The sequence below is a fragment of the Marmota flaviventris genome, chromosome X, assembly GCF_047511675.1.
Source record: "Marmota flaviventris isolate mMarFla1 chromosome X, mMarFla1.hap1, whole genome shotgun sequence".
NCBI lineage: Eukaryota > Metazoa > Chordata > Mammalia > Rodentia > Sciuridae > Marmota > Marmota flaviventris.
The window spans coordinates 57,610,340-57,624,958 of record NC_092518.1 but is presented as its reverse complement, the minus strand read 5'-3'; the positions used below and the strand labels follow the sequence as shown (position 1 = coordinate 57,624,958).

Below are 14,619 nucleotides of genomic sequence, written 5' to 3'. Positions count from 1 at the left end.
TCATGTGACAGAATGCTACCCCTTTGGCACAAGGGTTTATAGAATGCATAGCTCTAGGCTGCTGCAAAGCCATCTGGATTCAAAGACAGCATGTGTCTGGCTACATCTGCCAATTATATGTGTCTGGAGGGGGTTACAAAGCAATATGATTTTGTAAAGATGAAAATGAGATTTTTAAGCTGACATTTGTCAATGTGAGTAAGGGCCAGTGGTGAAGCAGTTCCAGAAGGTGGGAGTTGTTGAAGAGATGGGGCCAGGACTTTGTCAGAAGAGGCAAGAAGCAGAACTGGATGAAATCTGAAAAAGAACTCAGAATAAAGATCCTGTAATAAGAAGACAGAACAATAAGACAGGTAGGGGTTTCTAGTCAGTGAAGGTGTCAGTGGCAATAGGTCTTTTAATGGAGAACTGAACCAATAGGGCTGTACTCTAGAGCAGACAATTTACATACAATTGATGTTCAATTTCAAGTCCAAGAAACAAAAAGTAACCATTTTTTACCAACTTGTAGCCAGTTTCCTAGAAGCCTCTGGCTAAATAGAACCTGGGGACTGATGAAAGGGTCATTATCCCTTTCATCTCATAATTATCCCATCTTCTGTTGCATGTAAATCACTCCATCTTTGGTTTTTCACCAGAGGCTCTTCCCCATACCACCAAATCCTTCATAATTCCTGGTTGCTGAGGAGAAAGAGATAAGAGTGAGCTTGTCTTTTACAGTCAGGATTGTCATTCATCCCTCTCCAAGTGGAAAGTCAAAGAGTTTCTAAGGTTTACCTCTTCATCTAACCTTTCACATTTTTTCTTTAAGAAGACAGTTTCCTCCTTTTCCACTAATCACTTTATCTAAACCTGGCTACCAACATCTCTAATACTAATCTTCCTTAGAGTGTTTATTCTGTCTTGATACAAAACAGTTTCTCTCTCTCTGGTCAAGACCAAAGTCTCTCATTAATTTTTAGCACTTCTTATCTGCTTCCCTCCTGATCTGAATATCTACTTTGTGGTCACTCTGTGCCAATGACAAGTTTATCATGCCATCCGTGTATTTTTCATTACTGAGTATAACTAGGAGGAATCCAAACACACCTTAAGAGTTAGTGATATAGAATGCCTGAGGATCCTGGGATTTGATTGGTTGTTCAGCCTTTCACATGGGAAGCTATGTTACCATTTCTTATTTGTGATGAGTGGCCCAATGAGTTAAAATTGAATGAGCCAATCCAAATCTCCTCTTCTTTTAAACCATTTATGTTATCCTCCTGAATATATGCTATATTTATTCAATACATTCTTCGAATATTTGTTGAGTAAATTCAGCACCATATATACAGTAGATTAGAAATGCCATTTGAGTTTGATTTGTGTTTGGTTAACTTTTATATCCCTACTGCCTTGAAAAAGACCTGGCATATGATAGGCTTTCAATAGATACTTCTTTTTCCCCCAAGGAGCTTTACTTCTAGTGCATAGACAAACAATAAACAAAGTTGGTGATGATAAGTGCCATGAAGAAAAATACAGCCAAGAAAAAGGATGAGAGAGCAATGGGGTATGCTGTAAGGGGATCAAGGATGGGTTCTGTGATAAGGGAACATAGGAGAAAAGTCTTGAGTGAAATGAATGTCCAAGCCATGTGGATTTCTTGGAGAAGAAGAAACAAAATGCAAAAGCTCTGAAGCACAGGAATGATATGTTCCAGAAAGATTAGAGAAAGCAAGAGGGAGAGGGAGGGATGTAAGGTCAGAGGCCAAAATGTAACCTTTAGTCTTATGGGCCATAAGGAGTCTGGCCTTTTATTCTGCATCAGATGTGGAACCACTGGAGGATTTTGAACAAAAGAGTGACAGGATTTGACTTGTGTTTTAACAGAGTTCTTCTGACTACTTTATTGAAAAGTGGTTCCAGAAGGACAGAAGCACGGAGAGTCATTAGGGAGAGAGTAATCCAGGTACAAGATGATGGTAGTTTAGACCAGGGTAGAGGTGGTGTGGGTGGTAAGAAGTGTGATTGGATTCTAGAGAGATTTTTGAAGGAATGGATGTCAGGATTTTCAGATGGATTAGATAAAAGATATGAGAGGCAGAGAAGAGTTTAGAATGACCCCAGGGTTTTGGATTTAAGGAACTAAATGAGTAGAATTGCCATTTCTGACATTTGGAAGAAGAGAAAAGGTGAAGTATAGAGGAATATGGGGAAAGAAGTAAGAATTTAATTACGTCCATTAAATTTGCCTATTAGCCCATTGGATGTATGTTTACATTGTACATCACTGTCTCAAGACAGTGAGCTGACTTTTATTCAAATAAAGGGCTTCTCATTGAAGAAGTGAGTTAGATTGTAAACTGTTCTGAACAGAGTAAGAGATGGTGATAGTAAATCAGAAAGGAGTAAGTAAGTTCCCCCCAAAAAAAGAACAAACAAACAAAATATATGCCAAGGAGTAATTCTAAATCCACAAGTTACTTGATATATTATAATAAAAATTTAGCTGTCCATCTCAAGTTTCATTACAAGTGTCAAAGAAAATATCATTTGTCTTGAAGAGTTAAGAAATGGTTTCAGGAAGAAAACGTTTTTCAAAGGTCAAAAATAGAAATAGGTTTAAAAGAGAAAAGGAAAAGTCAGTTCTAGTTCCTTGTATTTTTTTATCGGTTACTGTCCTTTGATTCCACTTCAGTTCCTTCACTATTTTATTGATAACAAGCCTTCTAGACAGTAACAGAAGGAACACAAACATGAATAAGGCCTCAGAGATACTTACAGCTTGGTAAAGGAGCAGACATTTATAGGCAACAGGTAAGAATGAAGCAAAGGTGGGGTGGTGAATTGGTTATTGGCATTTTACCTAATATGAACCTGTGAATAGAAGACACTCAGACATTTGTCAAATGAACGACTAAACAAACAAATGTGGGGTCTAGATTTTATATCTAAAAACCATAGTTATTAATCTTAACAATCTCTGCCAGGCACAGTGGTTCACACCTGTAATCCCAGCTGCTCAGGAGGCTGAGGCAGGAGGATTGCGAGTTCAAAGCCAGCCTCAGCAAAAGTGAGGCACTGACAACTCAGTGAGACCCTGTCTCTAATAAAATACAAAATAGGGCTGGGGATGTGGCTCAGAGGTTGAATGCTCCTGAGTTCAATCCCCATACCAAAAAAAAAAAAAAAAAAAAAAAAAAGCTTAATAATCTCTACTAATGCCTATGGGAGAAAAAACATGAAATGGCTAATTAATAAAGAAAGAGGAAAGGATATGGTGACCATCAGGAACTTGCATAGGTTCACCCAGAATAAATCAGGCTGCAGAAGGCCATTTCTTTTTTTCAACGGACTATTTATTTAACTAGTTGATGGGAAGCATAGCATAGGCAGTCTAACTAGCCTTCACAAAAAAAGGTCAGTGGCTATGTCCAGGGTGTATCCAATCTTTCTGACCCACCATTCAAGAATGATGGAATTCATTTCAGTTTCTCCTTTCAAATTACTCTATAAATGAAGGCATTGACCATCTAAGCAGGAGTCCCAAACACAGGGTTAGTTCCCCTCCATTATAAATCTTGGCACTTTATAACTTCAACTCCTAGAAAACAAGTGAATTTCTATTTCTTTTTAAAATCTTTTTCATTAATTAAAAAAAATAAATGACAGTGGATGAATTTCTATTTCTTTACTACACATCTACCTTAAATTCATGGCTCTTGTCTTGGGTTGGTCAGAATTGATAGTTGCTAATTATATGAGGCCTTTTGGTAATTATTATTATGCAAGAAAAGCATGATCTCCTCTTCACATTGTGCTCAGTCACAACAATTCCAGAAAACTGTGCCAAGATTTCCTGCTGAGGTCCATCCTAGTGATATATTTCTGAAGTAATATCAGCTCTAAGTGGCCTGCTTGGTCTCTCCTTCAGGCTACTCCATGAAATGTAGAACATATTCAGGAGGTCATAAGGTCTTGGAATCAGATAACATGAATCCTGAATTCCCAAGAAGGTAGTTTCCATATTTTACAAGTATTGTAAAAGCATCTGATCTTTTCCTGTAGAACATCTTCAAGAGTCAATCAAAATATTTTTATCTCTCCACACCCACCTGTCTCCAGTGCTTCTATCCTAGTAAGGGAATAAAAGTGCAACACTGTATAATAGAAAAGGTACTGGACCAAGTTGCAATATATGGATCCTAGACCTGATGCCCTTGCCACCTTACCACTCATGTGACTTTGGAGAAGTCATATCCCTCTGAGTATCAGTTTCTTTGTCTATAAAATAGGGATAATTAATGTGGCTTACCTCATGAGGTAGTTGTGTTAATCAAAATATTAGAAAATATTAGTATGCCAAAGTACTCAGTAATCATTAATTGCTATTATTATATAAAAAAAAGAACAAATAGTATGGTGTCCCAGACATCTGGAGGCACTCATATATTCATTAATATATGGTCAACCATTATAATTTCTACACTTATGTTCTCTTTCAGCAAATTAACTATTTTTATTCCTTCTGGTGCTATATAAGCCCATAGCAAGAAGACTTCAAGCCTCAAACTATGGCCTACCTCATCACAACAAATGGTCACATCTGCACATCTCTCTGTGTAGTCTCTTACTCTTTCTTGCTGGCTTATATAAGTGTCCCTTTTTAGTATCTCTCAGAATTTTTTCTTCACAGTTCTCTTTACTTTCAGACAGATCAAAAAACTTAGTATTCTTTTCTATCATTTTAAAAGTGTAAAGAGATAAATAAGATTGAAATATACCCTTTGTCCCTATTTCTTAAAAATAACAATGGAATGGGGGATAACCAATATTAAATTGATACAATGAACATGAAAGGGTATGGTGTCAAAGAAAATGTGTCTGTCTGTACAAATGTTAGCTAGAATTAAGATTGCCCTCATTCTAGTATTGCTCTTCTATTTATTGCTTTTCAGTGAGACATCACTGTGCTATTACCAAATGAGAGACTAAAATCATTTTGAGAACTGATAGATTTTCTGTGGCTTGTTCACAATACAACATTAAAGCTTTTGAAAGTTTACCATGTGTGTAGACTTGAGGATGATTTTTTTATTTCAGATGTAGAATCCCCAAGATTGCCTGAGGGTCATGGATGCCAAAAGCTTAAGTGCCCAGAGGAGATCACTCTAGAAAGTGACTTTATATCAAATAAGACAATAAGTAAGCCAAAATGTCTTAGCTTGCTTATACGCCAAAATACCTTTCAAAGCCATACTTTCATTGATGGAACTAGCCCTGCAGTAAATGTTCTCAACAGGCTATCAACACTGACACATGGTTCACAAGCATTTTTAGAATACCAAGTATTTTAGCCATGCACAGTGGCACACTTCCAGCAACTCAAGAGACTGAGGCAAGAGGATAACAAGTTTGAGGACAGTCTCAGCAATGTAGTGAGACCCTGTCTCAAAAAAAAAAAAAACAAGTTGAAGAGACTAGGGATGTGTCTCATTGTAAAGCCCCTGGGTTCAATCTGCAGCACCAAAAAACAAAATAACAACTATTTTAGAATATCTAGTAAGACATTGTGGTAGGCCTTTTATTGATATAGCTACCAATCTCCTGTTTCTTAGTACCTAAGGCCTAAATTGAACTAGGAATAGAGGTTAGTGAAAGTCTAAGCTGCTTAGCAATATTTATGGGTTTTTTAGTTACAAAAATAATACTCATTGGAACAACATTACAAGCAAGAGCTGAGCTGGGTGTGATGGTACAGACCTGTTTCACCAGTCACTAGGAAGGCTGAGGTGGGATGATCACTTGTGCCTAGGAACTCAGGACCACCATAGGCAACACAACATAACCCTATCAAAAAAGTAAATAAATAAGTAGGCAAACAATACAGAATCAGGTAAGGTAAAATAGGAACATGCCATCTCAATTATAAAAGTGTCATAAAGGTAAGGCATTTTGGCAGTATCTCTTACTTACCTAAAGGAGATGAAAGACCCATTTGATCTGAGATTCTCTAAAGGTACTTCCAGTCTGTCTCTATTTCAAGCTTCTTCTAGCTGTTTATTTCTCAGTATTAAGGAAAGTGCTGAACTCTAAGCCAGAAGACATGGGTTCTAATCCCAGCCCTTCCATTAGTAATTATACCAACAATCTTATTTCACTTCTCCCATCATAATTTTTTTAAAAAGGGTTACACTAGAATTAGTGATTCTCAACTATGGGGTAAGATATTCAAATCCATATAAGGAGTATTTTTCAAAATATACATACCCCTAAAAATTCTGACCATTCTACACCCCACTAAGGAAACTTTAGTAAGGTAGGTGCTGTTACTGATGAGAATATATCATATCCCTTAGATGCATTAGGATAAGAAAAAGATGTTGAACTACTGGAAAAGATGGTCTAATTGTTTCCTTTCAATTCTGATATAATTTGTTACTAACTATTCCTGATAGATGATGTCTGAATGATTAAATACTCAGGTTTTTCAATTTGGATGGTCAATGAGCCTTTTCATTAGCATCCACAAGAAGGCTCAGTAAGGATTAAGAGCATGCAAATGGTTTCAAGAAGTGAAGGCTAAGAATCTTAATCTGTTGGCTAAGTAGTGAAGTGTTAACTCCCTCATGTATAGCTTCTCAAAATATCATAAGCAATTATTGGTGTGTAGCTAGAAGATACCTGTCGGCTCTATAGTGTATTACTATGCAACTCTGCCTTACTTTGCATTTTACTTCTTGACCTGCTCAGTCTCTTTGGTCTGAAAGGTAAGGAACTACCACAGCTGCTTTGTTTTTGTTTTGCATTCATTCATTTATTCAATGAATGTTACTAAGTACTACCTGATTTTGAATCACTGTTTATTGATGACTTCTCCAGACATTAGGGACACAGTGGTGAACATGATTAGACCCAACCTCATCAAACTCACAATGGATGATTTTGTGAGTGTTACAGTGGGGTAGGTACATGGTCCTATGAGGCACATGTTATCCGTTCTACACTTTGGATGTCAGGGAAGGTCGCCTAACAGGGGTAACATCTAAGCTGCAACATGAAAGATGCCAGAGTTAGTGAGCCAAATGAATATCAGAGGGAAGAGTGCCCCTGGAAATACCTACAGAGAATATACATGTTAAAAGGCTTAGAATAAGAGGAGAGTTTGGCTCATTTAAATAATGAAAAGAAGTTTATATGGTTAGAGTACAGAGATCTAAAAAGAAAGTGATGATAAATGAACTGGCCAACAAGGTTCAAATCATGCTGGACTTGAAATCCATTTTATGGAGCTTAGAAACTATCCTAAAGGCAATGGGGAAGCACAAGATCAATGTCAAGAATAGATTATATGGCTGATACCTTTAAATGCTAAATGCACATGATTTGAACCAGTAATTTCACTTCTATTTATAGATATACTCACACATGGAAAATCATTTGTCAACAAAGATACTCTTGCTGTACAAGTGGTAATAGCACAGGATTGGAAATAAATGCTCATTATTTAGGAACTGATTTAATGAATCATGAAAACCTGTAACTGGTAGTGTTGGTTGCTCTGGGGAAGAAACCGAATTTGGAGGCTGGGGTGGGAGGGAAATGACTTAATTTCCATGTTTTTTGACTTTTGAATTTCTGAACATATGTGTGTTCTACCAATTTAAAATAAAGAAATAGATAAAAATTTATTTTAAAATATAAATAAAATGAGCATGTTATGTATTTTTCTGCCAATACTGAAATACATTAGCAAAAATTTTATAATATAATAATGTTGTATGCTAATTAGGAAGTAGAAAAATTCATATATATTGCTGGAGAGGATATAAATTGTTACAATCATTTTGGATATTAATCCAACTCTCTAGTAGAATTAAACATTAGGATACATTTGATATAGCATTTACAGGCGAGGGAATCTATCTTACAAAAATGAGAATACAGAGTTGAGGTCGTGTATATAAGGATGTATAGTATAGCACTGTTGTAGGGGCACACGGAAGGATAACTCTAATACCTACAAGTAAGGAAATGGTCAAATTATGACATAGTCAAACTAGTAAATATTATGCAGCTATTAAAATGAATGAGAGATCTACATATGGATCTGAAGGAATGTCTATATTTTATTGTTAGGTTTTAAAAAGGCAAATTTCAGAGTAATGTGTATGATTCCATTTTCATTAATAAAGGGAATGATTTTAAATTCCTACAATGTTAATATATAAATGTAAAAATAACCTTGGAAAGAAGAATCAAATGGTAATTACTGATTGCTTCAGATGGCAATTGGGTGGGAAGAGGTAACTATTATGTGGTTCTTTATGTAGTTCTGTTTTGTCTATCTTATTACAATAATCATGTGCTACTGTAATATGTAAAAAATTAAATAGTAGACAAAATAGGAAGAAAAAATGGACTGAATGGGGCATGAGAGAAACAAAAGCAGTTGGGAGGCTGCTGCCACATGACACAAAGAGAATGATGGTGGCTAATCTAGGGTAGCAGCAATGGAGACCAAAGTAAACAGATGTACCTAATAAGTGGAAAATAAAGGGACTTGGTGATTTTACTGAAGGGAGAAAAAGAGAATTCAAGGAAGCCACCTAGGTTTCTGACAATGTGGTGTTCTATTCACTGAGATAATGATCAGGGGAGGAATATATATGGTTTTAGACAGGTTGAGTTCCAGGTACCTCTGGAAAATTCAATAAGAGAAAACTTATAAGCAGTCTGAGTTATGCATCTGAAACTCAGAAGAGAAACCTGGGCTGGAAATATAGATATGGAGATCATTAACTATGTTAGAACTTTTGCAGTTGCAAGTGACAGATAGCTGCCTAAACTGGCTTAAGTTTAATTTTTTTTTAAAAAAGGAAGTGGTGAGGGGCTGGGGATGTGGCTCAAGCGGTAGCGCGCTCGCCTGGCATGTGTGCGGCCTGGGTTCGATCCTCAGCACCACATACAAAGATGTTGTGTCCGCCGATAACTAGAAAATAAATATTAAAATTCTCTCTCTCTCTCTCTCTCTCTCTCTCTCTCTCTCTCTCTCTCTCTCTCTCTGTCCCTCTCTCTTTAAAAAAAAAAGGAAGTGGTGGGATTTTTGACTCATTTAACTGCCAAGTCCCTAGTGAAGCTGGCTTTAAAACATGGCTTAACCTTGGGTTGAAATGATGTCATCAAGACTTTCTCAGCTCCGCTATCCTTTGACTTGGGCTCATTCTTTAGGCATGTTATCCCTATAATGTGGAAAATATAGCTAATCAGAACTCTTAGGTTTGCATCTTCCCAACATAAACTCAGAGGAAAGAGTGTTCTTCATCTCTCCATTGAACTCAATAAAAAGGATGTTGTTGACAACGTTGGGGAGAGCAGTTTTAGTAGAGTGGCTGGAGCAGAAGGGTTCAGGAATAAACCAAACAATGTAGAAAATAGCAAAATAAAAGGGAAGAAGAAAACAGAGTAAGAGCTAGAAATTTTTTAAGCATCTGCTATTCACAAGGCACTGTGTTATAGTACATCCAGGGACACACACAAAAAGTATAATATTGTTCCTCACTTCTGGAACCCAAAGTTTTAATTAAAAGAATCTCTTGTAAATAATTCACAGAGGTTATAAGTAGTGATATGGAGGTATGATAAGATTGCCATGGAAGTATGGAGGAGGGCACCACAGAATGGCCTAATACATTAAATATATCTCTGAGGAGAAATACACAATGGCTGGCACATATTAAGGCATGCATAAATGAATGAATGAGGTGACATTTGAATTGGATTTTGGAAGATGAATGGGACTTTGATGAAGAGCAGTAGAAAGTTCATTTCTAACAAAAGAACAGCAAGGACAAAGGCTAACCAATCCCTTAGGTTTTCTGACTCTCCTCTTGGCATTGGAGACTTGGAATAAGAACTGAGTGAAATCAGAGCTATTGGGCACAGAAAATGTGACAAGACCCTGGAATAGCCTGAGGGGGCATATTTTCAAATGTTCCCTCAGGTACTTAATAAATGGCATTTTAATCCAAATTATCTTCACATCTTTCTCACTTCACTATGCCTTGCCTTTACCCTCCATACACATGAGAAATAAATGCTAGCAAAGCAAGCACAATTCTTCCTTGTTACTAAAAGAAAGTTATAAGTGACACATAATGGTTCTTACTTTTTGCAGTTAATTCCCTGATCTTCTACTTACTAATCCTTGATTCAAGTGAGCAAAATACATTTAGACTCTTGACATAATTTAGAAGCATTATTTGATCCTACTTTCTTTCTTGTTCAGGACTCTTGGCTGACTTAAAAGACATAGATCCTAAGTTGTTAACACATTCACAAATGGAGAGAGCTGTTTTTGAGATGGTAAAGAAGCAAGGATGAGCCTGCTATTGTAGCTCAGTGGTAGAGCACTTGCCTGGCACATGTGAGGCCTGGGTTCTATCCTCAGTAGCACATAAAAAATAAATAAAATAAAGGTATCGTGTCCATGTAAAACCAAAAAATAAATTTAAAAAAATAAAAATGAAAAAAATGACAAGAATGTTTTGCTGCAGGCTTATGAATCTTGGCTGCATATTTTACCACTGTTCCTATGATATAGCCCTTTTAATGAACCTAGTGCTGTGATGCATTAGGTCAGTTGTTTAGGATCTACCTGTGCTGAACTCCATGTACTCAGTCAAGAGTCTAACCAACCTATGCTTTGTCGCCTGGTACTGGAAAGAAGGTAGCATTGTGCAGATGTATTCTCCATATAGCAAAACAAGTCATAGGCCTGGCCTACTGCCAGAAAGTTAGTAGTGTCATCTTTATAGATGAAATTCAGTACATCATTATCTTACATTGTGCCAGAAGAGCAGGAAGAAGATTGACTTCGTAATTCACTATGTTTCGATCCTAATCTGTTTAGAAATATGATTTCTTTAAAAGGAAATGGAAAAAGGAATGTGTTTCTCACTATAGCTTCATAGTATCTCCTGAGAGGATGTTCAGTTATTGTAAATACAGCAATTTGATTCTCCTTGAATTTCAGATAGATTTCATCTCTTTAAAAAATAAACTACATTGAAATGATCAGGTTTTAAAGTATGAAATGCATGCTTCCAGAAATGGAATTTTATATTTCAAGTCACACGTTTAAATCTCTATTTTGTTCAAAAGAAAAAAAAAACCTCACATGAGTCTTAGAGAAATTGGTTCATGTGGTACGTTATTTTTACAAGTCATCTCCAAAGCTCTTTAAAAATATAAGTTTACATTGTATCCTATTTAAAGGAGAAAGGCATACTTGTGGTGCAAATATTTTATCTCAGAGGTCATCTTCACTCCCACCCCTTAACACAATATGCAAAATCCAGAAGCTATCAGAAACAAGGTGCAGATTTAGTGCAATAAAGCTCACCATGTGTGAATAAAGCATACATATAAGAAATAAAACAATCAGCGGATATCAACAAATAATCTTTCTGATCCTTAGTTTCTCTTTGAGACAGCTTGGAATAAGGAAAGAGCATAGAATTTACACCACACAGATTTGATTTCAAATCCAAGCTCTACTTTTAATGGTTTGGCCTTGGCAAGTCATATGACCTCTCTCAGTTTGAGTTTTCTCATTATATTAAGATAAGGTGCTCAATAATTAATAATTATTAATATCAACCATAAAGTAAGAATAGTACCAACATATATGCTTTTTAGGTTATGGGTAGAATAAATGAGAATACTTTTGGTTTCAAATGTCACAGTCTCTTAGCCACTTGATAGTAAGAAGCTATCCTGCTTTTCTCACAGAATTGTGATCATCAAAAGAGATAATAAATTCTAAAACACTTAGAAAAATGTGAAGTGGTGCTCAAGATTAAGGGGGATTCTTTATTTTAAATAAAGCTTGTCTTAAGAGTTTTATTTTACTTCCCCTCTAGTGAATTAAAAAATAAAGAATAAAAATCTGATTTCACAGGCTTGGGAGGTCGCTCAGTGCTAGAGCACTTACCTAGCATGTGTGAGGCCCTGGGTTTGATCCTCAGCACCAAAAAAACAAAACAAAAAAAAAGAATTAGAAAAATAAAGAATTGGATCTCACAATCTGCCATTACTATTGATAATTTAGTTGTTACCTCGGGTTTTGTCCATCATGCAGAATCTTAAGTTTAGAAAATAAAATATAATTATTTTTGCATTCTCTAGTTATTCATAGGGTTTTTTTAATCTGCAACCATAAATATTCCAAACATTGCCTAAAACCCCAAAGGTAGGGAGAATGGAAAAATCCTATGTTCTGTAAACAAATTATCTACCCCAATGACAAATTATTCTATCCCAATGATAAAGGAATGGCATCACTCTCACAAGGCCTATTGGGGTAGTGATTTATATAACAAATAAAGACTACTTGCTAGTGTAATGAGCTTGTCTGACAAGCATTTGGATGGGAGAAGGGCTCTACTAGACGTAAGAAAACTGATACTCTAAGAATATACATTTAGTAGTGTGAAGAACCAAAAAATTCTGAAAACTAGAAAAGTGAAGTGATTTGGGACCATTAATATAGGGATTCCCTATATATCTTTATTTATTTATTTATTTATTTATTTATTTGTTTATTTTTAATTTTTGTTGTTGGTTGTTCAAAACATTACATAGTTCTTGATATATCATATTTCACACTTTTGATTCAAGTGGGTTATGAACTCCCATTTTTACCCCGTATCCAGATTGCAGAATCACATCAGTTACACATCCATTGATTTACATATTGCCATACTAGTGTCTGTTGTATTCTGCTGCCTTTCCTATCCTCTACTATCCCCCCTCCCCTCCCCTCCCCTCCCCTCTTCTCTCTCTACCCCCTCTACTGTCATTCATTTCTCCCCCTTGTATATTTTTCCCTTTCCCCTCACTTCCTCTTATATGTAATTTTGTATAACCCTGAGGGTCTCCTTCCATTTCCATGCAATTTCCCTTCTCGCTCCCTTTCCCTCCCACCTCTCATCCCTGTTTAATGTTAATCTTCTTCTCATGCTCTTCGTCCCTACTCTGTTCTTAGTTACTCTCCTTATATCAAAGAAGACATTTGGCATTTGTTTTTTAGGGATTGGCTAGCTTCACTTAGCATAATCTGCTCTAATGCCATCCATTTCCCTGCAAATTCTATGATTTTGTCATTTTTTAATGCAGAGTAATACTCCATTGTGTATAAATGCCACATTTTTTTTATCCATTCGTCTATTGAAGGGCATCTAGGTTGGTTCCACAGTCTTGCTATTGTGAATTGTGCTGCTATGAACATTGATGTAGCAGTGTCCCTGTAGCATGCTCTTTTTAGGTCTTTAGGGAATAGACCTAGAAGGGGAATAGCTGGGTCAAATGGTGGTTCCATTCCCAGCTTTCCAAGAAATCTCCATACTGCTTTCCAAATTGGCTGCACCAATTTGCAGTCCCACCAGCAATGTACAAGTGTACCCTTTTCCCCACATCCTCGCCAGCACTTGTTGTTGTTTGACTTCATAATGGCTGCCAATCTTACTGGAGTGAGATGGTATCTTAGGGTGGTTTTGATTTGCATTTCTCTGACTGCTAGAGATGGTGAGCATTTTTTCATGTACTTGTTGATTGATTTTATGTCCTCCTCTGAGAAGTGTCTGTTCAGGTCCTTGGCCCATTTGTTGATTGGGTTATTTGTTATCTTATTGTCTAATATTTTGAGTTCTTTGTATACTCTGGATATTAGGGCTCTATCTGAAGTGTGAGGAGTAAAGATTTGTTCCCAGGATGTAGGCTCCCTATTTACCTCTCTTATTGTTTCTTTTGCTGAGAAAAAAAAAACTTTTTAGTTTGAGTAAGTCCCATTTGTTGATTCTAGTTATTAACTCTTGTGCTATGGGTGTCCTATTGAGGAATTTGGAGCCCGACCCCACAGTATGTAGATCATAGCCAACTTTTTCTTCTATCAGACGCCGTGTCTCTGATTTGATATCAAGCTCCTTGATCGATTTTGAGTTAACTTTTGTGCATGGCGAAAGAAAGGGATTCAGTTTCATTTTGTTGCATATGGATTCCAGTTTTCCCAGCACCATTTGTTGAAGATGCTATCCTTCCTCCATTGCATGCTTTTAGCCCCTTTATCAAATATAAGATAGTTGTAGTTTTGTGGATTGGTTTCTGTGTCCTCTATTCTGTACCATTGGTCCACCCGCCTGTTTTGGTACCAGTATCATGCTGTTTTTGTTATTATTGCTCTGTAGTATAGTTTGAAGTCTGGTATCACTCTACCGCCTGATTCACACTTCCTGCTTAGAGTTGTTTTTGCTATTCTGGGTCTTTTATTTTTCCGTATGAATTTCATGATTGCTTTCTCTATTTCTACAAGAAATGCCGTTGGGATTTTCATTGGCATTGCATTAAACCTATAGAGAACTTTTGGTAATATCGCCATTTTGATGATGTTGGTTCTGCCTATCCATGAACAGGGTATATTTTTCCATCTTCTAAGATCTTCTTCTATTTCTCTCTTTAGGGTTCTGTAGTTTTCATTGTATAAGTCTTTCACCTCTTTTGTTAGGTTGATTCCCAAGTATTTTATTTTTTTTGAGGATATTGTGAATGGAGTGGTTGTCCTCATTTCCATTTCAGAGG

General features: G+C 36.4%; 1 protein-coding gene across 8 annotated transcripts in view; it reads left to right on the top strand.

Annotated features, from left to right (window-relative positions):
- Eda (ectodysplasin A) overlaps window positions 1–14,619 on the top strand; it is a 359,916-nt gene that overhangs the window by 273,146 nt on the left and 72,151 nt on the right. The window lies entirely within an intron of this gene.